This window comes from Macaca thibetana, chromosome 3 (genome assembly GCF_024542745.1).
Source record: "Macaca thibetana thibetana isolate TM-01 chromosome 3, ASM2454274v1, whole genome shotgun sequence".
Classification (NCBI taxonomy): domain Eukaryota; kingdom Metazoa; phylum Chordata; class Mammalia; order Primates; family Cercopithecidae; genus Macaca; species Macaca thibetana.
In genome coordinates this window covers 102,396,716-102,422,373 of record NC_065580.1, presented here as the reverse complement: position 1 = coordinate 102,422,373, position 25,658 = coordinate 102,396,716, and the positions used below count along the sequence as shown (strand labels likewise).

Genomic DNA, 25,658 nt, shown 5'->3' with positions numbered 1-25,658 from the left:
GCTTATCTTCTATGCAAAATAAGATCTGTAATACTGGAATTATTGCCAGGTCTGTTGGGGCAGTGATTCATTCAAAGTGCGAAGAGAGAGACATATATAAAATTGTTTGGGACTGAGTGAAAAGTTGTTTATTGACATTTTGAGACTAGAGAGAATGAAACGTCAAAGCAGAGTAAAATGTTATTGTCCTTTTACAAATGAGAAAACTGAACCTTGATGAAAGCAAGTAACTTGTCCAGTTACCCAGAATCAGCATTCAAACTTACATCTGTGTATACTAGACTACAACTCTATTCTAATCACTTCCATCAAAAGTTATTGCGGTTTTTGCCATTACTTTTAGTAATCAAAAACCTTTCGATGGCGTCATATGAGACAGCCTCTACTGCTATTCTGCATTAAGAGTAATGGCAAAAACTGCAATCACTTTTGCACCAACCTATAGTAGTTTGGTGTGATAAGCCAAGCTGTTACAGATAAGTGGAGAAAATAATAGATAGATAACTATTTCAGTAAGCCAGAGGGACAGATTCTTGGCAATCTTCACGGTACATAAAATCCAGGAATAGATCAGATAATTAATTGTTAGTTATAGAGGAATAGACCCATTAAAAACCACATCAAAATTAAAAGCTGTTAAGTGGAAAGGAAACCATGATAGCAAATTGGGTTAGCTAGGGTATTGCAAGCTACCTTAGCAAACACCAGATGCCAGTGGCTTAGCATTATTGATGTTTACTTCTTGCTCTCATGTTCCTGGTGGGTGGCCTTCCAGCTGGTGATTTGGGTACTCAGGCTTTTTCTGTTTCGTGGCACTGTCTTCTGCTACAGCCTCCAAAGTCCCTGCCTTCTGCTGGGGAATGGGATGGAAGAGAGATATAAGGTTCTTGGTCCCGAAGTGACATACATCACTTCCACTCAAGAATTAGTCCCGTGCCCTCACCTCAGTACAAAGGGGTTGGGAATGTAGCCCTCATTTGGGCAGCCAATTCCCAGCAACAAATCCACACTATAGAAGAGGGAGCATGAACCTTTGGTAGATCATTAGCCACTTGGCTACACAAATAGGATCTTTTTAGCCTTATAGACCTCATATTCATGAGTTTTGCTTACTTACAGCAGAAGATTGAATTGCAGGATATATGTGGTGAAAGGAGCAGAGTGGTGCTTAATTTCAACTGGCAAAGTTTCCAATCATCACAGTTTAAATTATTCCTCTCAAAATATTATGGACCCAAGGAACCAAGATACCAAGATACTCTATTTCTCCAGCTCTACTCCTACTGTTTTTTTTTTTTTTTTCTTACTATTTTACTAACTCAGAACAAAACTTATTGTCTTTTTTTCCCTTCTTTTTTCTGGTTTACTTTTTCATGTAAGAGACCATGGAACAGGCCTTGAGTTAATGTGAATCTCAAAACAGAGGCTTGCCAAGAGCCTCTTTGATGGGATCCTATGAGACAGCTTCTACTGCTGTTCTGCTGTCAACATACATTTCTCTCAGAATGGAGCTCCTGTGTCAAAGTGCCTGGTGGGATGAATAGATATTTTCTCTGGAGAGAATGATTTGAAGTGAAAATAAAATCTGATTTTATAGAGGAAATCCAGCAAGCAGAGTCTTCCTGGTGAAGGTGTTCCTGTATACACCTTGTATACATCTATATACCAGATACATCTATATACCTGGTATATAGTATACATTTATATACCAGCTAGCTGTATACACAGCTGTCGAGCACCCTGACAGTTATCAATTTCTACTTGTGGCTCCTTGTAATTTCAGTAATTTTGCTGAGGATCTGTCCATGACAAATTATATAGGGAGGCAAGTGTTTTGTATTTACTTTGAGATTGAAGAATCCAAAAACTCCCTTATCTCTCCCAAGGTTTCTCCTCTGCCTTCAGAATGGAGCATGAGTAGGATATAAATGGTGGAGTCCATTAAGCCAAGTTATGGGTAGAACCTGCTGGAGTTACTAATTGAATCAGCACAGTGGCAAACATGTGTCCTTGTAGGCCCAAACACATTCAAGTAGTTTGGTTAGAGATACAATTAGTAAACATTCAGTTAATTGTGAAATAACTTTAATCTCTTATTTTAAATGGCTACCAGTTAATGCCAGCTCTCTGGCCATAAATAATTATTATCAACCCAACAACATGATATTTTTTGAACACCCACTGTGGAAAAGCATGCAGGGCACTACAGGAAATATTAAGAATAATGAACATAATCTCCCAAATCAAGGTACTTATAGGCTCATCCATGTTTCTAGATGGATGCATGTAGAAAATTAAATAATACTAGATGTAGTGTATTAGAGGAGTCTGATGGGGCGAGGGAACTTAGATGGCTGGCATTGTCTTGTTAAGGTGATACCATGAAGGACAGTATGATGGTATTCTTTTTTGAAGTTTGACTCATATAAATAAGTTTATTTATATTTGTATTGATTTTCTTCAAGCCCCGTTCACATGCGGCATCTCATTTCTATTTTTGTGGCCCTTGCAATGTGACAAGCAGGTATCATTAGTCCATTTTCCAGATGTGGAACTTGAAGCAGAGAGAGGCATGGCTGTAGCCCACTGGGAATACCTAGTGTGCACAATTCAGGACTAAGCAGCATCCAAAACCTCTCTTCCTCCTCATAGAATAACGTTTTGCTAAAAGTAGGTAACTCTCACTGGGTGCAGTGGCTTATGTCTACAATACCAGTACTTTGGGAAGCCAAGGTTGGTGAATTGCTTGAGGCCAGGAGTTCAAGACCAGCCTGGGCAACATGGTGAAATCCCATCTCTACTAAAAATACGAAAATTAGCTGGGCCTGGTGGCTAATGCCTGTAATCCTAGCTTCTTGGGAGGCTGAGGAAGGAGAATTGCTTGAACCCAGAAGACAGAGGTTGCAGTGAGCCGAGATCACTCCATAGAATGCCAGTCCAAGTAACAGAGCAAGACTGTCAAAAAGAAAAAAAAAAAAAGGTAGTTCTCTAATATAGGTACATTCTTATACCTCAAGGAGGGTAGGGAATTTATACTTAGGCAAGCGGGAATAGACTATTAGATAAAACTTGAGCATTGGAAATTAGAATATTAACCCTGCCACTTACTACATGCATGATCCTGGGATAATTACTTAACATTACTGAGTCTCAATTCTCCCCTCTGTAATTACAGGCATTTATTGAGAGGATTTATGAAGTAATGTAAGGAAAGTACTTAGTACAGTTCCTGGTACACAGTAAGCACTCACAAATTCGTAGCTTTTATTTTAATATTCTAAATTTTTTATGGATTTCATAACAGTGGTGGGGTAAGTGGAACTGTAAGCTGGTATCTCCTTGTGGAAGAGGGAAGGAGGTGTTGAAAATCCACACCGACCTTTCCAGCAGGCAGAGGGACAGAGGCCGAGGTTCTATGTTCAGGGAGTGGGGAAATCCAGTTCTCCCACACACCGGCTTTACCCTGAGGTGACTTTCAAGACTGAGGGGAGATGTAGCTATCTTTGGGATCAGGTGTTATGTTAAGTAAAACAAAAAGTCTTCGATTAGAGAATGCCGGATAAAGGAAGCCCCTGATGTGTGGTTGTTTCTGAGGGAGAAATCCCAGACCACTAAGTGATGCCCACAGCCAGGAAGTTAACCTGAGAATTGTACTGTTCCAAGTCAAGAAATTGCTAGCTTCACCATCTCTCTTTTGCTTGATTGCTCAGACCAAACTGCTGACAGCAAACTGTAGATAGTTTGAAATCCCCTTGATGAGGGGAAGGCAGCTTCACTGAGGGCCGAAGCCAGGAGCCAGTGGCTGAACTACCAGGCATGCCGTGATAGGTTTGGAACCTACTCTTCTTTGAGTCTATTTGTGGATAATTTCTGGGTCAGATAATTCTTATTTTAAAGGAATAATAGATAAACTCCTGGAGGTTACCATGTATTAGGGACTGAATTGGAAAATATGGACAAAAATTATATGTTGAAGCCCTAAGTCCCAATGTGACTGTGTTTGAAGATAAGGCCTTTAAATAAGTAATTAAGGTTAACTGAGGTCATAAGAGTAGGATCCTCATCGAATGGGATTGGTGTCTTTTTAAGAAGAGGAAGAGACACTGGGGATGGATGTGCACACACAAGAGAAACGGCCATTTGAGGACACTGTGAGAAGGTGGCCATCTACAAGCCAAGAAGAGAGGCATCAGGAGAAACCCAACCCAGAAACACCTTGATGTTGGACTTCCCGCCTCCAGAACTATGAGAAAATAGAGTTCTGTTGTTTAAGCCACCCAGTATATGGTATTTTATCATGGCAGCCCCAGCAGACAAACATATCATACACTCAGGGTATGCTATACCTGGTGAATGAAGACATTGAAAATTTAACCTTCTCTAATAGAATTTCAAGCTTAAATCTTATTTCGATTTTATACATAGAATTTATACTAAATTATCTGGCTAATGTTCACTGTGGATTGCTCTTGTGAGATGTCACAAGCAATTTTTTACTACTAAAAAAATAAAGATTGTGAACGGTTTACTTAAATTAATGAGTGGATTCAAGTTTATTGCTGTAACTCTCCTTCAGACATATAATGACTAAGGGAAAGGAAGTGGAGTCAAGAAAGAACATACACTTAAACTCATACTCACACGTACTGAAAACCTCTGTCAGAGATCCCGTGTCTGGTAAGTGGTTAGCGTTACGGCAGTAACTATTTTAGTTCTGTCCTACTCTGCATACTTTTGAGGATGTCTTAGAAATTGGGATGCCATGAGAGTATGCTTCAGTTTATTGAAATCAAGATGGTCTTTGGAGGTATGCTCAGTTGTCTGATATTGGGGTGGGCTGTAAGAGTGTGTTTCACAGGATTATTTTGCTTGTTGGTGAGTCCTTCCTAAGACTTCTGCTTTTCATGTCAACACCCTCATAAGCCCATTGGGAGTAGAACTTGCATCTTCTTTATCTTTGCACACAGTGCCTGCCACGTAGAGTTTTAATAAATATTCAAATGGGAGTTTTAATTTTTTAACTTGTGGATGGATAGCTTGACGACTATGCTAATTAACTGTTACCAAAATAAAGCAAGAGAAATGGCCAAAAACACTGTCTGCTCAAGCCTATAACTTTTCTTTATTAAGTAAGAATAGAAAGATATGTACTTTTTCTGTGAAAGCTGAAAAATTATACTTGCAAGTATCTGAAGTCTCTAAACTTCACTGTAGCAGGTCTTTGAAGAAGCAGGAAAATAAGAAAACCAGCTAATCAGAAAAAAAAGAAAATCTACTAAGAAAGTAAAGTAGCAACTGTTTATGATAACAGTTGGCTTCTTTTTTCGGGAGCTCCATCTGCCTAAGTATCTAGTTCATTTATCAGACATCTTCAGGGAATGTAGCACTCGACATAACTAATTTTCCAGATTACCCTATTAAGTCAAACTCAGAAATAAATATGCCTTATTTTGGGTGAAATTTTATATAAAACATTTGAAAGCTCTCAATCCAGAGGACAGTGAATCTAATTCAATCTATTTCTGCATATTAATTACTTCATTTCTTCTATTTGATTATAAAATATGCCATTACTGACTTCCTTAAGACACACTATTACATGAAAGGAACACATCAATTCTAAGACTGACTTCAATTTTAGAAATATTAAAAAGTGAAAACATGTATATAAGAACAGGAAAAGTGGCAGTCTTTTGTGTGTGTGTGTGTGTGTGTGAGTGTGTGTGTGTTGGAGTTTCGCTCTTGTTGCCTAAGCTTGAGTGCAATGGCAGGATCTTGGCTCACTGCAGACTTCACCACCTGGGTTCAAGTGACTCTCCTGCCTCAGTCTCCCGAGTACCTGGGATTACAGGTGTGTGCCACCACGCCTGGCTAATTTTTTGTATTTTTGGTAGAAATGGGGTTTCACCATGTTAGCCAGGCTGATCTTGAACTCCTGACCTCAGGTGATCTGCCCACCTCGGCCTCCCACAGTGCTGGGATTACAGGTGTGAGGCATGATGCCCAGCTGGCAGTCATGTTTTTTAGACCCAAGTGGATAACATATTGGGCTAAAAATGTGTTGCATATTTTCATCAGTCTAAAAGACCCCAGACGTCATTTGTGGAGAAAATTTTTTTGCTCATTGTAGATTTTCCCCTGACCAATATAATCTCTCACTGAAGATAGAGTGTCAGCCTCACCCCCACCCCTAAAGTTTGCCATTTCTAATATGCTCAGGAGTGGTAAATCAGTCTGTTATATAAAGTTAGGATTACTGTAAGATTAGGGACTTTCCAGCAAACTGCACAACTTTTAGTTAACTGCCTTTAGAAAGCTTTCTTTTTGCTGTGCCCCAGTTTGGGGCTTGTTGTGGATCTTGGTTGCCAGATTTGTGATTACTGTTAAACTATAATCTATCACTTTAACAAAACACCTGTCATCTGGATAATGGGGAAAGAGTACTAGGTATTATTAGGATGATGGAACAAAAAACACCCAAAACCAACACCAAAAATCTTTCCCTCTAGAAAACAACTCCTGTCTCTACAAAAAAGGTAAGTAAGATGGAAGCATCAATGACAGGGGCAATTAAGAAAGTTGGGGGGAAGAAAAGGATCTGGAGAAGATATCAAAAAGTGGTCATTTTGAATACCTTCTCTTGGTTACTGATTCATAACCTTCATGAAGCTAAGTGAGTATAAAAATGTGAATCATTTCCAAATGAGATCAATAAAATGAAATTCAACTATAAAATAATTAACTGTTTTTTAAACTTCAGACTATACTTTCTTCAGCCAATGTCTAAACTGTTGTATTAAAGGGAAGCTGAACTGTATACCTGTGCAATTTATCATTTACAGCTCCTTTTCCTGGTTGCCAACCAGCTAAGATATCTATGTTTACCACATAAGAGAGTTTCTGTTAGTCAAGTCCAAAGTACACATAACTCTATTGATAAGGCAAGAACTCTCACATGAGTCACTGTAATGGCCATCTCTAGAAAAACTGGAATGCATTTTTATAATGTGAGTGTTTGAAAAGATGTCAAGTTGTTGCTTGGTGAGCAGACTTGCTTAAAAGTTCCAGAGAGGGCCGGGCACGGTGGCTCAAGCCTGTAATCCCAGCACTTTGGGAGGCCGAGACGGGCGGATCACGAGGTCAGGAGATCGAGACCATCCTGGCTAACACGGTGAAACCCCGTCTCTACTAAAAAAATACAAAAAGCTAGCCGGGCGAGGTGGCGGGCGCCTGTAGTCCCAGCTACTCGGAAGGCTGAGGCAGGAGAATGGCGTAAACCCGGGAGGCGGAGCTTGTAGTGAGCTGAGATCTGGCCACTGCACTCCAGCCCGGGCAACAGAGCGAGACTCCGTCTCAAAAAAAAAAAAAAAAAAAAAAAAAAAGTTCCAGAGAGAAGCTGTGATTGAGGACTAGCATTGTTTTAGGTGCAATACAAGGGGAATAACCAGCACCATCTAACAGGACCTCATGGCTGTCCTGGCTAGAATTGGGTTTAGTCTTTTGAAATTTGTTGTAATCCTAAAAGTAGAGGTAAATCTCTTGCCATCTGTCAGGTTTTAGCACCATCACCTGCGCATCTTACTGCATTTTCTTTAGCAATATATCTAGAGTGGACTTTTCTAGGTAAATCTTCCTAGTATCAGAACTGAACTCCTCTCCTTAAAAATCTATGTTGAACTGATGCACTGTGTCTTGTTTCTTCAACTAGTTTTAAGCTCCTTAAGGTATTTATGACCGTGGGTCTCCTACAATGACTTAAGTCCAATAGATGTTCAACCAGTATTTTGAGTGCCTGCTGAATTAATTTTGTAAAAGCTTCTTTGGTACAGGAACTATGAAAATATTTGCTGTTGGTGACCATACATACGTGAAGATCACGATGCTGCTCTGTAAAATAATACTTAGGGTTCTTTGCTCAGCAACAGTGAATGATGAGGGCTGCTCCTATGGTGAGGGCCTGACAGACTTTGGAGGGGCACAACCAGCCTTTGGAAATAAAACAGACCCAGCTTAACTTGGCCCCAAAGGCCTGCTGGCTTTTAAATGTTAATTTTCATAGAGATAAATCATGATTCAGTCAAATATAATATGAACACATGCTATGATGGTTAATTTTATGTGTAAACTTGTCTAGGCTAGAGTACCCAGACATTTGGTCAAACATTATTTAGATGTTGCCATGAAAGTATTTTTAGATGAGATTAACATTTAAGTCAGTAGACTTTGAGTAAAGCGGATTACTCTCCAAGCTACAGATGGGTCTCATATTCAGTCTTTGTACCAATCCATTCTTTGATTGGAAGAATATAGAATAATCTACCTTCTGCACACCTTATCATCACACCAACACGGCTCCATTATTAGAACAGTGGATTATGACTGAAATTGCTGCAAGATACAGACCATGTCTGAAGAGGAGGTACTTAAGGAAGCCCAAAGTTAAGAAGTGAGACAAAAACAAAGACCACCAGAGGAATTTCAGACCCCTGCTACAGCAACAATTATATAGCTCAACTCCTAGCCAGATTAACATAAATCCTCACACACACTGAAGGCTCATTTACTTCAGTTCCTCCTGCCTGATACAGTGTGTTCTGCCTTCAACAGAAAATGACAAGACATGCCAAACAGCAAGGAAAAAAACACACACACACACTTTAAAGATGTTGGGGCAGCTGGGCCCAACACCAGGCCATGGGGGCAACAAAGTCTGGTGGAGTCAAAGGAATGAGAAAAGACAAGTTTAAGAGTGCATAAAGTGGGACCAGGGGGCCAACACTAGTATGGAGGCTGCAAAGGCCCTGAACTCTGGGAGCCCAAGCTATTTATTGGTAATCCAACAAAGAAGCAGGTGGTGAGGATGTGAGGGTTGAAAGGAAGTGGTGCATCAAGTGCATGAGCTATAGCTGTGCTGGTTTAGCATTTCCTCTGAAGCATATGGACGTATTCTGCTACTTGAGATAATGGGGAACATGTTCTTCTAGTTTAAGATACAATTGTTTTATGAGCCTGGGTATGCTAGAAGCAAGGAACCAGTAAGTCTAGACACATTCCAGAGGCCACAGGGGGTTTTATGCCCTGGGTCCTGTATTCCATCCAAGCCATGAAGGATTTTGTGCCCTGGGCTTAGTTTACGGTGGGGCAGGGCAGCCTTCCACCCTTTGGCACAGAGCTTGGTGTTCCAAAGGCCATGAGGAGTTTTAGACCCTGGACCCCCGACATGTTCCAAGACTCTTTTACATTACATCAGAGATGCAAGCCCTGCCTCAGCATTTTTCCCAACACTCAAGTTTTCCCCAACATAAAGAAACAAAACAATCATTAGACCCAAACTCGAATATGACACAGATGTTGGGATCTTCAGATAGGGAGTCAAAAAATAACTATGATTGATATCTTAAGAGCTCTAATGGAAAAAGTAGACAACATGCAAGAACAGATGGGGAATGTAAGCAGAGAGATGGAAATGAGAAAGAATCAAAAGAAGATGTTAGAAATAAAGAAATTAAGAATGTTGTTGGAGTTCAAAGTAAAATCAACTATCCAAGGAAAGAATCAGTAAACTTAAAATGGATCAATAGAATCTTCCCAAATTGAAATGCAAAAGAAGAAGAAAAAGAATGGAAAAAAAATAGAACAAAACACCCTAGAACTGTGAGACTGTTTCAAAAGATGTAACATAAGCAATATTGGAATTCCAAAGGAGAGGAAAGAGAATGGAGTAGAATAAATGTTTGAAGTAATAATAGCGGAGTACGTTTTAAAACTAATGACATATATGAAACTATAGATCTGGGAAGCTCAGAGAATGCCAAGTAGGATAAATGCCAAAAAATCCACCACCTTTAGGCTTATCATATTCAATGTTCCTTATAGAGGAACATGGATAAGAATTACATCAGATTTCTCATCAGAAGCCATGTGAGTGAGAAGAGAGTAGAATGAAATACTTGAAGTATTGAAAGAAAAAAAATTACCCACCTAGAATTTTTATTTAGTGAAATTATCCTTTATAAATGGAGAAGAAATAAAGTCTTTGGACAAAGAAAAACTGAGGGAATCCATCTCTAGAAGACTTTTTCTTCAAGAGATGTTAAAAGCCAGGAGAAAAATGATACAGGTTGGAGACTCAGATCTATATAAAGAAGAAATAACATTGGAGAAGAAATAAATTAGTATAAAATAAAATCTTTCTTCTTATTTTTTAATTGATTGAAAAAAACTTTTTAAAGCAATAATTGTATCAGTGTATTGGGTTATCGTAACATATGAATAAGTGAAATGAATGACAGCAATGTCCTATGGGATGACAGCAACTTATTGGGAATACTCTGTTATAAGGCCCTTGGAGCACATGTGATGTGGGTAGAATGTTATTTGAAATAGATTTCATTTTAGATGGACTACATTCTAGGGACACCATGAAAAATTTTAAAAGGAAGTATAATCAATATGATAAAGTAAAATGTGATTATATAAAATCCCTAGTTAAAACCAGACAAGGAAGAAAAACAACAGGAAAAGAGCAGGGGAAGGAACTCTGTATTTTCTTTGCAATTTTTCTGTAAATCTGAAATTATTCTAAAATTAAAAGTTTCTTCAAAAACGTTAAGGAGCTTGTTTCTGTATTTTTTAAGTGGATTATGATGATTATTTAATCATTACAGTTTTTAGATATCACGGATACATTGTGGTACTTAGACTTCACTGGTTAAACTAAAAATGTAATTTTTAGTTGTCGATGTTTACAAGATGCTGGAAATATATGTTCTTAAAACTATTTAAACTTATGCAGAGTAAGAATATAGATTTCAACTTTATAAAGTTTAAGGGGATATATGGTGTTTTAAAATACTTTCAGTTTGTAAGAGCAAAAAGTTAGAGGCTGCAGGCCTGTATTTAACCCGTGCAGGAACAGAACACCCATCAGACTCATGTTGAATTGCATTTTGTGCCAGAGAACGGGGACAATGGCAGATACTGGTTAGGTGAGGTACAAGATCCACTGGTGGGCCAATTACTAACTGATCATCCTTCTCACCTACCCGCCCTCAGGAGAGCTGCCTTGAATGGCAGCCTGGGGGAGAAGGACATTGAAGCATCATCCAGGCTCTTTGAGGAAGGGTCCAGAATGGTGGACAATGTCTGTTCTGTGCTCAGAAGTAAGGGTGTTGAACCACACGCAATATATTTATTAACCTTGGCCCAGGTGAATGCTCTAGTGCAACTGTAACGGGGAGGGAAAACCAGACAGAGCATAGTAGGATGAGGACGACCCTGAAAGAACTCAAGTGTGATCTAGGGTGTGTCTTATGCTGGTGATTTGAAAAGTGGGGTTTGCTATTGTGAATAGTGCTGCAATGAACATACGTGTGCATGTGTCTTTATAGCAGCATGATTTATAATCCTTTGGGTATATCCCCAGTAATGGGATGGCTGGGTCATATGGTACATCTAGTTCTAGATCCTTGAGGAATCGCCATACTGTTTTCCATAATGGTTGAACTAGTTCACAATCCCACCAACAGTGTAAAAGTGTTCCTATTTCTCCACATCCTCTCCAGCACCTGTTGTTTCCTGACTTTTCAATGATTGCCATTCTAACTGGTGTGAGATGGTATCTCATTGTGGTTTTGATTTGCATTTCTCTGATGGCCAGTGATGATGAGCATTTTTTCATGTGTCTGTTGGCTGTATGAATGTCTTCTTTTGAGAAATGTCTGTTCATATCCTTTGCCCACTTTTTGATGGGGTTGTTTGTTTTTTTCTTGTAAATTTGTTTGAGTTCTTTGTAGGTTCTGGATATTAGCCCTTTGTCAGATGAGTAGATTGCAAAACTTTTCTCCCATTCTGTAGGTTGCCTGTTCACTCTGATGGTAGTTTCTTTTGCTGTGCAGAAGCTTTTTAGTTTAATGAGATCCCATTTGTCAATTTTGGCTTTTGCTGCCGTTGCTTTTGGTGTTTTAGACATGAAGTTTTTGCCCATGCCTATGTCCTGAATGGTACTACCTAGGTTTTCTTCTAGGGTTTTTATGGTATTAGGTCTAACGTTTAAGTCTCTAATCCATCTTGAATTAATTTTCGTATAAGGAGTAAGGAAAGGATCCAGTTTCAGCTTTCTACTTATGGCTAGCCAATTTTCCCAGCACCAGTTATTAAATAGGGAATCCTTTCCCCATTTCTTGTTTCTCTCAGGTTTGTCCAAGATCAGATGGCTGTAGATGTGTGGTATTATTTCTGAGGACTCTGTTCTGTTCCATTGGTCTATATCTCTGTTTTGGACTTGGAATCAACCCAAATGTCCATCAGTGACAGACTGGATTAAGAAAATGTGGCACATATACACCATGGAATACTATGCAGCCATAAAAAAGGATGAGTTTGTGTCCTTTGTAGGGACATGGATGCAGCTGGAAACCATCATTCTTAGCAAACTATCACAAGAACAGAAAACCAAACACCGCATGTTCTCACTCATAGGTGGGAACTGAACAATGAGATCACTTGGACTCGGGAAGGGGGACATCACACACCGGGGCCTATCATGGGGAGGGGGGAGGGGGGAGGGATTGCATTGGGAGTTATACCTGATGTAAATGACGAGTTGTTGGGTGCTGATGAGTTGATGGGTGCAACACAGCAACATGGCACAAGTATACATATGTAACAAACCTGCACGTTATGCACATGTACCCTAGAACTTAAAGTATAATAATAATAGAAAAAAAAAAAAAAGAAAAGTGGGGTTTGGGCTAAGTGAAGTTTTAATGACAAGGTGAGAAGGAGTTCATTTTAGTCGAGGGGAGGCTGTTGGTCTTGGGCCAGGAGGGCAGATAATTGTACTGAGAATGGTGTGGGCAGCTTCTGCTGGAGAGCTCTGCTTGCCACAGTTGGACTGGGATTGAAGTCACTTGTGAAGACTAGGGACGTCAACAAATAGGAATTTTGTCTTACTTGGTGTTTGCCTGATGAGATTCTTCATTTTGAAAAATCTAGCTATTGATATCTTTAAGAAATTATGTCTTAAAGATTCTGCCATACTTCTGAACTGGCTGTTTTTTCATTGGTAGGGGTTCAACAAACTCTTCTGGTTTTGATCCCAGTATCTGAAACTCTAATCCAAATCCAATAAAATGTAGAGTTTTAGATTCCTTGGCAGGAGATTCTCATTTACATGCCTCTGAAAAGAAGATCCCTTAGTTCACAGAAATTTGGGGAGAATGAATTAGATACCTTTGGAGAATTAGTCATTGTTCATGGGTTTATACTCCTCGTCATTGATATTTATGGGACTACTGTTGATGAACTTGCTGCCACCTTAATATTTGAGTAACAATGTTAGATTGGAAGAAAATGAGGACTCTAAAACCTCTGGGTATACTACCATGGGCAATACAAAATAAATCTGCTTGATTATTGCATAAAAAATAGAATATGGGTTAACAATCAGGAGATCTTTTTATTGAACAAAACGTCCTGTAGAACCAATTCTCTGGAGTGGCCATGCCAGGCTAGTGGCCCCCAGGTGTCTGGTGAGCAGTGACTGCAGGACAAGGGCAAATCTCATGTGTTCTGAGCCTCCTTGGGCTAGACCTCACATATCCTTTTGAAGTTGGTCCTACGTGATAGGCATATGGCTCTTAATTATCACCTTACATGATCTAATCCTGTGGCACTGGTTCTCCTTTTATAGCTCTTACACATGCACCCTGTACCTTGAGGCTCAAAGGTTTCCAAACTGCCAAAGGACAAGGTCTTTTTGGGGGATGGCCTAACTCCTAGCATGGGGAGTTTGCATGCTATCCGGCGTAGAAAATTTCCAGGGTTCCTTTCTCCTGGGGTCTTGGGCTGGGCTCACCTTAGCAGCTACAGTCATTCATACTCCACTAGTCGTAGCCATCTGTATTTTTAAGTGTTATTGACACCTGCTCCTCTAGTAGCCCATGTGGTAGTATTTTTAAAAAGGATCTTAGTGATAGAAACAAGATTCTTTGGCTTATAAGCAGAAAAATATTTCCCTCAGTGAATGAAGAAATCTTGTTATCATATATGTGGATCGGCTCAACTGGATGACATTTATATGAAGACAATACAGATTTTGTTTGCTTTTCTCATTGGAATGTGTCCCAAGGATAGCAATCAACCATCAAGATAGATTTAATCCAGACAAAACTATATTTGCTTATTACCATCTCTAGAAAGTAACTATCACTTGCTTCTTGAAATGAATAACTTCCAGGAAGAATGGTCTGCAGTTACTGTCTTAGATTCTTCTCATGTTTTTCATTCCCACTTGCTTGTACAGCATCAGTTGTAACCTGTGAGACAAAGGGCAGCACACAACCATTTTAATACTCCTTGGATTAGTTTAAATTCATGACATGTCTAGGGTATATTTCTTCTAGGAATTCAAATAGCTTCAACAACATCCTGCCAGGTTCATAGGTTACTGAGGGTCCTAATTTTTAAACTCCACCCTCTTTGGGGTCACTAAGGGCAACATGAAGTAGTTAGGTGATGATAAAAGACAGTTTAGGGGCATAGTATGGGAGCTAGTGACCCTGAAACTGATACTTTTCCTGGAGAGCTTTATAAGAATTCATGATTCAGATGGACACAAAACAGGGTACTTGATACAGCTTATGATTTCTGCCCTGAGCTTTGAAACAAGGCCTCCACAGACTCTGGAACCTATGGAGCACACTGAGCCCTTATTCCTGAGGTTTCCCCATGCTGCTCTTACAAAGACATTTAGTGACTGTCTTTGGAGGTGAATGCAAAAGAAAACCCGAAAGATTTCCTCCATCCCTCTATACATTCACGTGAGTAGGTACCTGCTTTACAGAATGATATCTCACTTATGGTGTTGCTGGAAGTACTATCCTTTCTTTTGTGCATATTTTGCTTAAAAAAATCCCTACAGTATTTATTGCATAAGTGAATCAAATAAAATAACTCAAAATGCCACTTTGTTAAGATTAATAGTTTTCAAAAGACTTTCATACCTTATCTTGTTTGACCAGCATAGGAACCCTGAGGGGCTCACATTCTTGTCATAATATCGCAAGTGACAAACTCTTTGTCTTAAGAAGGTAAGGGATGTGCCCAGGCCACTGGATTAAAGAGCAGTAGAGATAAAATTAGAAGCCAGATTCCCTGACTCCTTTCATCCAATGTTCAGTTCCTAAAATGTCTGGAAGGCCTCAATTAGGAATAACTAATGGGAAGGGGATGTTGGGGGGATAACTAAATACTTGTTATTGCCATATTAATTTAGAGTACAAACATTATTCTGTACCCCCTCCCTGGATCTGTCAAAGAACACAGGAGCAGACACACTCTTTGATTCAATTCTGGCAGCAATGACTGTAATAGGGATGATAGGGTGATTGTAGGAGAAGTTTACGAGGAGAGGTTAGGTTCCCTTTCTAGACTGTCCAAAGAAACTTCTGTGGTTTTGGCAAAAAGATTTCTGTCATCATAGGGTCTCGCACCATTGAAATTTGGGCTGATAACTTCTGCAGGAAGATTAGCTGGTTCTAGGGCTGATGGACTTAACCCTAGGGTGAAGACAGTGTTGGTGAACAGGTCCCTCCAGTCAGCGACTTCCCTCTTGCTGCCATCTCTGCTTGCTCACCATCATTGCATTTTAGTATTTTGCTCAAAGAGTGTGTTTATAGAACCATCTTAGGACCTTGTTTCCAAAGCTTTAGGGTAGCCAGAGCTCAGATCACTTTTGCTTTACCGTGAGATATTTACCTTGTGCTTTGGGTGAGCAACTTAGGTAGCTAGTTGCTTAGTGTTTTGAAATGTCCATGTTTCCACTTAGAAGATTGTTGTTTTGCTTATTATCTGTCATGTGCAGAAATGAGGCTTAACTGGGATAGGTTTCCTATTTGTGTGTGGAGGTGTTAGTTGGAAGGTGTACACTTGGTCTGTTCTTGTAAGGGCTGAGGTGGGCAGAGCAAAGGGACCTGGAGAAGGGGCGAGGGTGGGAATGACTTGATGGGTCTGTGTGGGTGCAAGGAGGAGGTCCAGTCAGGATGCTCAGGGTGAAACTGGATTCACCTGCTCACAGAGAATGGCTGGGTTTCATTCATCTTGCCATTCATTATTCCTCACCAGAATTAATTATCAGTGCATGAGGACCAATGGTAAACCAATGTGCACACAGATGGGTTTCTGTTCAGGTGACTACACAGGGGGCTTGTTGCCCTTCAGGGAAGCTCTGTCTCATAATCCCTCTTCTAAATGCTTCAGGGCGCCCATCCCTATGGGTTCTGGGAGGTCCCCAGACTCCTTTGTCCCTTTTACTTCTCCTGTCCTGTGTATCCTCCTCCCGTTCCTTGGCCTGCCTGGGCCAGCAACACTGGCCCATTTGCATGTATTATGGGGCTCCATTCTTTGTCTGGACTTCAGGCTTCTGTAGTTTTCTTCTAGTTTAAAAGAGGATAAATCATGAACTCTACCTTGCAGAGAAGAATTGGAAAATCATTCAGGGAGAAAACAGACTCAGGTCTTGACCATCTGCTTTTACAGTGACTGCCTCTGCTTTCATCTCAGACAGCTAAGCCTGCACTCCTGAGAGTATGTCAGAAGAGAAACTATAGCACAGGCAACTCCACCCCTCCAATACTGCTTGGTTGGGTAGGGCTAGAAGGAGACATTGTGGCACAATAGAAAAAGCCTGGGATTTGGAGTCAGATAGATATGAGTTCAAATTCTGTCTCTGCTAATTACTACTTTAAAATAGTTTCTAAACCCAGATCCAATCTAAATAAAACGAATCAGGCTCTCCAGGTGAGCATTTGTGATTTCTAAAAAGTTCCCCTGGTGATTCTAATGTGCAGCCAGAGCTGGATGCCATTACTCTGACATTTTGCTCTAGTTTGGGGAGATTTCCTAGTTTCCCAGATTCTACATTGCACATCTTTCTGATAGTGGATACTCACCCTTTCTCCAGGCTGTGGACAGCCAAACATGCCTCCTTTTTCTAAGACTTTCAGTTGTCCCGGACTGCACTGTTTTTTGGGAGTTGCCAATATTCTTTATCTTTCTAGATGACTTCATTGTGTATTGACCTTTGTTACATGCTCTCTTGAGTTTTATCCCTTCCTTTCTTTGTGTTATCTTGATCAGTTTCTATCGTAATTCATTGGCCTATTTGGTAAAGAAGAGTTAGTTGCTATCTTCTTTCCTAAGCAGGTCTTGATGAGTCAAGTGAAGTGAGAACTGTTCTTGGATGTTCTGAAGCTGCTTTTAAAATCTTTATTTATACTCCTCATCTCTTACCAATTTCTTCTTAAAAATTCTTTGTTTTCATTTATATTTTTCTCAACTCTCAGATTGAGTTAAGATAAAGGGGGATATCCCTTCTGCGTTTTTTGATGATATAGTGACCCTCCCTGGCTTCAACCAAAATCATATTCCTAAATATTAAAAACAAAGATAGGGTTTATCTTAAACACTTGTGTTCCTTTTAACTATTGTCAAACAAGAGCATTTGGATACCAACCTTGAAAACTCAGTGGTGTGGTCTGTTCATTGCCCACCCAAGTCAGTTACACTGAACCGAATAACTATGTAAATGATTTTGCTGCTTCTCCTCCTTCTCCTTCTCCTTCTCTTTCTCTTTCTCTTTTTCCTTCTCCTCCTCCTCCTCTTCCTCCTCCTCCTTCTTCTTCTTCTTCTCTCTCTCTGTGTTTAACAAAGATTCTTCTACATGAATTTTTAAAACCATAGCAACTGACTTGAAAAAACACAAACTAGTCTAACCACCTAGTTTTGTCCTCACACTGCTAGAGTAATAATTTTAAATTAAAATTTTTGCCAGTGCTTGAGCTTTTTAAATTTAGAGTCCCCTGAAGGACTTGGATTATGCTTCTGAATTGTCCTGTTCAATACCTAGAACATACCACTGGGAGCTGAAAGTGCTTTGGTGCTGGAGGTGGTGAGGGTGCTGTGCTCTTGACAATGATGCTGTGTCATTAGTGCCCTGTAGCTATAACTAAGGTTAGAAAGATACCATTTGCCATTGTGTCACTGAGACATGCAAGTGTCATTCAGTTATTCATTCAACAAAAAATTTGTGAATTATCGAATAGTTTTATGTGCTAGGGGCTGTTATGATGAATAAAGATGATTCAACATAAATTTTTGTAAAGTTTTACAATAAACTTTGATCGATGTTTTTATCATTTTTGAATAGAGGTAGATACTTACAGCATTGCATACATGATTAAAAGGAAAGTATTCTAAGAGTAAATATCAGGTAAAAAGAACTTTCTACCAATAATATTGAATATGGCTAAACAATTTGGTCTGACTCTTCCCTCCCAGCCTCCCACCCCTTCCAGCTTATCTGGTTTGCCTGCTCTCTTTTGAGATACTTTACAAGATAAAAGCTGCAGATAAATTATTTGGAATTACCCAAATAAGTGAATGGTTTGGGAAACTGCATATTCTAGACCTCTACAAACCAATTTTAGAAGTTTTTAGATACCTGTTTATTTTTTCCTAGGCTACTAGATTAATAACCATTGTTGAATCAGAAACGCATCCATCTTCCAAAATGACATTCTTGCAAAATCCCCAAATTGCTTGCAATTCCTACAGTAGGCCCTAGATTGTATCTATACAGTGTGAAATGTTTGGGTGAGTAATTATACAGAAAGCTCAATCAGTATAGATCTCAGTCTGGATGATTAAAGACAAATAAGGGCTTTCTCTTCATCTTAAGTGGGTTTATTTTAAATGAGCATAACATAACTCTATAAATAATGCACTTTTCAAGGCAAAATAAACACTATTTATCTTGCGTTGTTTGGGAATGGAGTGCCCATGTTAACAAATTTTACAGAAACTGAAGCTCACCACTTCAGAAGCTTTTTGTGAAAACTATTTTGTAGTGAAAAACCTTGAATGTATATTTTTCATGTTTATGACTCCTTAAGCATAATATGCTGAATAAAATGTGAGTTTCTTAATGGTGAGTATCGTTAGATTTGGCAAATAGTAAGCATAACTGATCTGTATAGAAAATTTTAAAGGTAATAAATGGTCCTGGATGTCTTTTGAACAGACTTTAAAACACTGTCTTTTTATTGCAAGTCTATTTGATGTGACTTGTTTTCTCATTTCCTTCATTCATGGAACTGTAAACCAAAAATAAAATTTCTAGTTACCCCCAACCAAAAGAATGGATCTTCCTCTTTGCCAAAGGGATCCCAAAGAAACCTGAAGAACTAGTTCCAACCATGATGGGAAGGGGATATCGGGACATCGGGACATGCCTCTTCCACTCTCCTCTCTTTGGAGTTTAGGCACAATTGATCAACATTAATATGAAAACAGAACTCTTATGACCGACAAAACAGACTCTTTGTAGCAATAAGATACAAAATTCCAACCTGACTCTGGTATAGTAGCACATAACACAGCAGGTCCTGAAAGAAATAAAAGTTTTTTACCCCACAATATATTTATTTGACATATTTTGAAATGGCCCTGCAAAGCTGTTTCTTGTGGGGGAAATTTGCATTCTATAGAGGCTCTCCTTTCATTACTAGTTTTTTTCCAGAGTCTGACACCTTTTAAGGTCTGATAAGAGACAGTCACCATCTATTCTCTCTGAAGCTTGCTATGAGGAGGCTTTGTCTATGTAAAAAGAACCTTGACTTCCACAACCCTCCTTATCTTAACTCAGACTGACTTCAACTCTTTCAACAATTGCCAGTCAATAAATCTCTGAATTTACCTATGACCTGGAAGCACCCCTCCCAACCTGCCCATTTGGAGATGGGCAAACCAGCGATAGCCTGCATGTGTTGATGTATGTCTTTACCTATAACTTCTGTCTCCCTAAAATGTATAAAAGCAAACTGTAACTCAACCACACCTTGTTCACATATTCTCAGGACCTCCTGAGGCTCTGTCTTGGGCTGGCTCTTAACCTTGGCAAAATAAACCTCTAAACTGATTGAGACATGCCTCAGATCCTTTTTGGTTTATAGAACAAATATTTATAGTTTGCCAGAACTCTTTGTATGCCTATCTTCAATACTTCTGTCTACCCCTTTTAAAATTCCTGGTTTCTAATCTGTGATGAGACATTAAACCAGAAAAGCAAAGTGACTACACTTGTATGCAAAATAAGAATTAATAGGGTCCTTGAAGTTCTAAATGTCTTGTTTGATATCATCATGTTCATAAGGTTTAGTACATGTCCTTAGTGGGGGATGCTATTGGCACGTCCTGCTTGCATGCTTGCTCATGTATATGTGTCTGATGCCTGTAAGTTTGAGATAAATGAGGTGTTACAACTTTTCAGAGTTTTTTTTTTCTTCTCCCTGGAAGGAATGAGATTAGAATACTACAGGTGTGTGTTGAAAGGGCATATTGTAGAGTTTCTTTTCTTGGGAATTGGGAAAAAACAATCCTTTCCATTGACTTTTTGTAGCATCAGCATCAATGCAGTTTGGATGTGGTAGAAGCAAAGACATGGATGCTACATGTTACTCTCTATCCCAACCCACATGATAGGTTTTATGGACCATTCCCTAATTAATAATGACTCAACAAATGTTGAGTATATAGCCATATGTGATTCTGTCTTTAGGTCTTTATAATTATTTATAAAAACATACTTTTTTATTTGAAAAAAAAACTTATTTGTCAGGTCATATGTCCCAATTTTTGGATTGCAGAATATGGTCACTTTTGGAATAAAAGTGGGAAATGGCTGAAACTTTGATAGAGGTTGCTGTGAATATCTTGCAGATGGCATTCCCTTCTATGTTCCCCTGTGGAAGGTGGAGGGAAGTTTCCTCCCTTTATCAAAATGTGAGAAGTTGGGTAATAGGCCTTGTGAGCTCCACCCCTCTGCAGTGCCCACTCAGTGTGATGAGCACTGCTGAGGCTGCTGCTACTGCTAGCATTGTCTTTCTTTCCTTTCAGCTGCCTTTTGGTGATGTTAGACCTTGATAAATAAGAGGACCCAGAGGCAAAGAGACTTTAGTGCAAGGGTCATTCTTGGGTACCCTATAGCATTTTATTTATACTACTCTTAGCACATGCATCCTAACTTTAATTTATGTTAGTTACCCTGACCAGATTGTAGACACCTCTGACACAAGGGGCTGAGTCTTATTTTATTGTTAATGCGTGTCTCCAGGCCTAGCATTGGGCCTGCCGCAGAGTGGCTGCTGGCGAATGAATGAATGTGCCCTTGTATCACTGGAAGCTTTCCCTGACCTTCGCATTGATGGATTTTCATTTGTCCTGAGAGCTTATTTATAGGTTTTCCTTTCAGGTGTATGAACTTTAGTGCGAGAGTTAGAGATGGATGAACTTGTGCTCTGAAGTCAGTAGGAGGGAGGTTCTGTAAAAGGGAAGTGCAGGCCTGGGGCAAGGGGCAGAGTTGAAATAACTGATTTGATTTGTAAAGGAAATGGAGAATGCCCCAGGCTCAGGGCTGTCAGCCAAGCGGTTTTCAAAAGCATTGATTTCAGTTGAACAAAGGAATGTTGTGTCAATATGTGAAAGTTTTTATCGTTTTCATCTTCTCAGGCTGCCTTCTCTTCACTATTTCTGTGTCTTGACATTTTAGAATTGATAGACCCCTGTATCAACGCTGGCACTATCCATGGACTCTTACTAGAGAAGGCATTTGAGTTTTTGTTGCTTTTGTCATAATGGAAGGTTATAAGATAAAAACAATTTGTTAACCTGATATTTTTGTCCTTACATGTATGTTCTAGAAATGAGATTAGTTTAACAATGTAGCATTATCACTGTATTTTAAAAATGAAATTGGAACATAATCACTCATTTTCTCCCCATGAAATTGTATTATTGGAAAGAGAATTCCGTGTTGGAGGAATTTATTTTTTGTAGAACTCTATTTTCATGATTTTCTGGCCCACAGAGATCCTATAAAAGAACGGCAGGCAAGCCTGAACATCAGTCACTCACAGAGCATTCAGTGTTCCAACTGAACTTGAGTAAAATTTCTGGGCTCTTAGGAGAATGATGGCATAAGAGGAGATTACCCTTCCTCAAACGTACCACAAATCAGATAACTTTACAGTATTCCTTCTGTGAACTTTTAGATTATGAGGCAGGAGTCAGACAGTTATGCCATATGAAGCAGACCAGTATCAACTCACATAAGCTAGTGTGATTTTTTTTTTGTATTGGTGGTGCTAATTGAATTTGCTGGAAATGTTTATGTAATAAATTTTCTACTGTAAAGATGCTGTGCCAGGAACATAAACTAGTTTCAGTGCAAAGCGTGTTGCACAGAGAAAGTTGCCACTGGAATGAATGACAAGGATTACATTAATATCGTGTTATTGTCTGAATTACACTTATCAACAAAAATGTCATTAATGAACTACGGCTAAGAGTCTTAGCTATGTCATAAACTTGGAATTCTAATGGGCACATTTTAAAAAACTGAATCATTTTTTTGAATCAGTGTACTTATCAGAGCAGAGATGTGCATCAAATATAGCATCTCTTTTCATACTCTGAAAAGCTGTTCTTAAGTCAGAGGAGTCCTACATTCATTTGATGGTGTCTTAGCAATCGTGGCCACCAGAAGGTACAAGGATATGAAGTCTCTTGGCAGAGACTTGGATGAAGCACTTAACTTATTCAAGACAATTCCCTGTTTCTTTTCATACCATCTTGAATTCATATAATTGTGGAAAAGCATAAAATGGAATAGTGCATGTTCAAATGCCTTGAAAAAGTGAAATTCATTTTTAGGGTATTATTTTCTTAAGTGTATTAGGCCGTTCTCACATTGCTATAAAGAAAAACCTGAGACTGGGTAATTTATAAAGAAAAGAGGTTTAATTGGCTCATGGTTCTGCAGGTTGTGTAGGAAACATAGCTTCTGGTGAAGCCTCAGAAAGCTTTTACTCAAGGCAGAAGAAGTGGGAGCTTGCATGTCACATGGCAGAAGCATGAGCAAGGCAGTGGGGAGGTGCCACATACTTTTAAACCAACAGATCTCCCATGAACTTAGAGTGAGAGCTCACTATCACCAACAGGGTTGGCCCAAGTGATTCATAAGGTATCTGCCCCCATGATCCAAACACCTCCCACCGGTCCCCACCTCCAACACTGAGGATTACAATTCAACATGAGAGTTGGGCAGGGACAAGTATCCAGACTATATCAAGTATCATCCTAAAACTCTTACACAATGCACTTGTTTATGCAATGGGTCCTATTAGCTGTGGTTGGCGTAAAAACCTATTATTTAAATAGAAAGTTTTTTCCAATACAATAACTGGTGTTGAAAAGCAAAAGCCTCCTCAGTTCTGGAAAATTGCATTAGGCATTGTTCTTCAATTTCAACATTTACTGTAGCATTGCTTCCAGAAATAAATACTTAGGTGTTTACCCTGGTCATGTTGCAATGAATTGAAAATACTATATTGACATATTTATTATTTTCTCTAATCAAAGAGAAAAACACCTAGTAGTTTTCTTTTTTTTTATTTATTAAACTTTAAGTTCTGGGATACATGTGCAGAACATGCAGGTTTGTTACATAGGTATACATGTGCCATGGTGGCTTGCTGCACCCATCAACCCATCATCTAGGTTTTAAGCCCTGTATGCATTAGGTATTTGTCCTGATGCTTTCCTTCTGCTTGCCCCTTAACCCCTGACAGATCCCAGTGTGATGATCCCCTCCCTGTACCCATTCATTCTCATTATTCAACTCCCACTTATGAGTGAGAATATGTGGTGTTTGGTTCTCTGTTCCTGTGTTAGTTTGCTGGGAATATTGGTTTCCAGTTTCATTCATGTCCCTGCAAAGAACATGAACTCATTCTTCTTTATGGCTGCATAGTATTCCATGGTGTATATGTGCCACATTTTCTTTATCCAGTCTATCACTGATGGGCATTTAGGTTGGTTCCAAGTCTTTGCTTTTGTGAATAGCACTGCAGTAAACATACGTGTGCATGTGTCTTTATGGTAGAATGACTTAATAATCCTTTGGGTATATACCGAGTATTGGGATTGCTGGATCAAATGGTATTTCTGATTTTAGATCTTTGAGGAATTGCCACACTGTCTTCCACAATGGTTGAACTAATTTACATTCCCACCAACAGTGTGAAAGTGTTCCTATTTCTCCACATCCTCTCCCACATCTGTTGTTTCCTGACTTTTTAATGATCGGCATTCTAACTGGTATGAGATGTTATCTCATTGTGGTTTTGATTTTCATTTCTCTAATGACCAGTGATGATGAGCTTTTTTTTCACGTTTGTTGGCCACATAAATGTCTTCTTTTGCGAAGTGTCTGTTCATATCCTTCACCCACTTTTTGATGGGGTTGTTTTCTTTTTTCTTGTAAATTTATTTAAGTTCCTTTTAGATTCTGGATATTAGATCTTTGTCAGACAGATAGATTGCAAAATTTTTCTCCCATTCTAAAGGTTGTTTGTTCACTCTGATGATAGTTTCTTTTGCTGTGCAGAAGCTCTTTAGTTTAATTAGATCCTATTTGTCAATTTTGGCTTTTGTTGCAATTGCTCTTAGTGTTTTAGTCATGAAGCCATGCCTATGTCCTGAATGGTATTGCATAGGTTTTCTTCTAGGGTTTTTATTGTTTTAGGTTTTACATTTAAGTATTTAATCCATCTTGAGTTAATTTTTGTATAAGGTGCAAAGAAGGGATCCAGTTTCAGTTTTCTGCATATGGCTAGCCAGTTTTCCCAGCACCATTTATTAAATAGGGAATCTTTTCCCCATAGCTTGTTTTTGTCAGGTTTGTCGAAGATCAGATGGTTGTAGATGTGTGGTACTATTTCTGAGACCTCTGTTCTGTTCCATTGGTCTATATATCTGTTTTGGTTACTGTAGCCTTGTAGTACAGTTTGAAGTAGGTAGCATGATACCTCCAAGTTTGTTCTTTTTCCTTAGGATTGTCTTGGCTATATGGGTTCTCTTTAGGTTCCATATGAAATTTAAAGTAATTTTTCCTGGTTCTGTGGAGAAAGCCATGGTAGCTTAATAGGAATCGCATTGAATCTATAAATTACTTTGGGCAGTATGGCCATTTTCATGATATTGATTCTTTCTATCCATGTGCATGGAATGTTTTTCCATTTTTTTGTGTCCTCTCTTATTTCCTTGAACAGCAGTTTGTATTTCTCCTTGAAGAGGTCCTTCACATCCCTTGTAAGTTGTATTCCTAGGTATATTATTTTCTTTGTAGCAATTGTGAATGGGAGTTCACTCATGATTTGGCTGTCTGTTTGTCTGCTATTGGTGTATAGGAATGCTTGTGATTTTTGCACATTGATGTTGTTTCCTGAGACTTTGCTGAAGTTGCTTATCAGCTTAAGGAGTTTTTGAGCTGAGACAATGGGGTTTTCTAAACATACAATCATGTCATCTGCAAACAGAGACAATTTGACTTTCTATCTTCCTATTTGGATACACTTTATTTCTTTCTCTTGCCTGATTGCCCTGACCAGAACTTCCAATACTATGTTGAATAGGAGTGGTAAGAGAGGGCATCCTTGTCTTGTGCCCGTTTTCAAAGAGAATGTTTCCAGTTTTTGCCTATTAAGTATGATATTGGCTATGGCTTTGTCATAAATAGCTCTTATTATTTTGAGGTACAT

At 39.1% G+C, this 25,658-nt stretch overlaps 2 protein-coding genes across 2 annotated transcripts in view; both read left to right on the top strand.

Moving 5' to 3' along the window:
• The window catches only part of NEUROD6 (neuronal differentiation 6), a 779,410-nt gene that overhangs the window by 150,239 nt on the left and 603,513 nt on the right, over positions 1-25,658 (top strand). The gene's annotated exons all lie outside the window — the stretch shown is intronic.
• PDE1C (phosphodiesterase 1C) overlaps positions 1-25,658 on the top strand; it is a 534,574-nt gene that overhangs the window by 331,715 nt on the left and 177,201 nt on the right. The window lies entirely within an intron of this gene.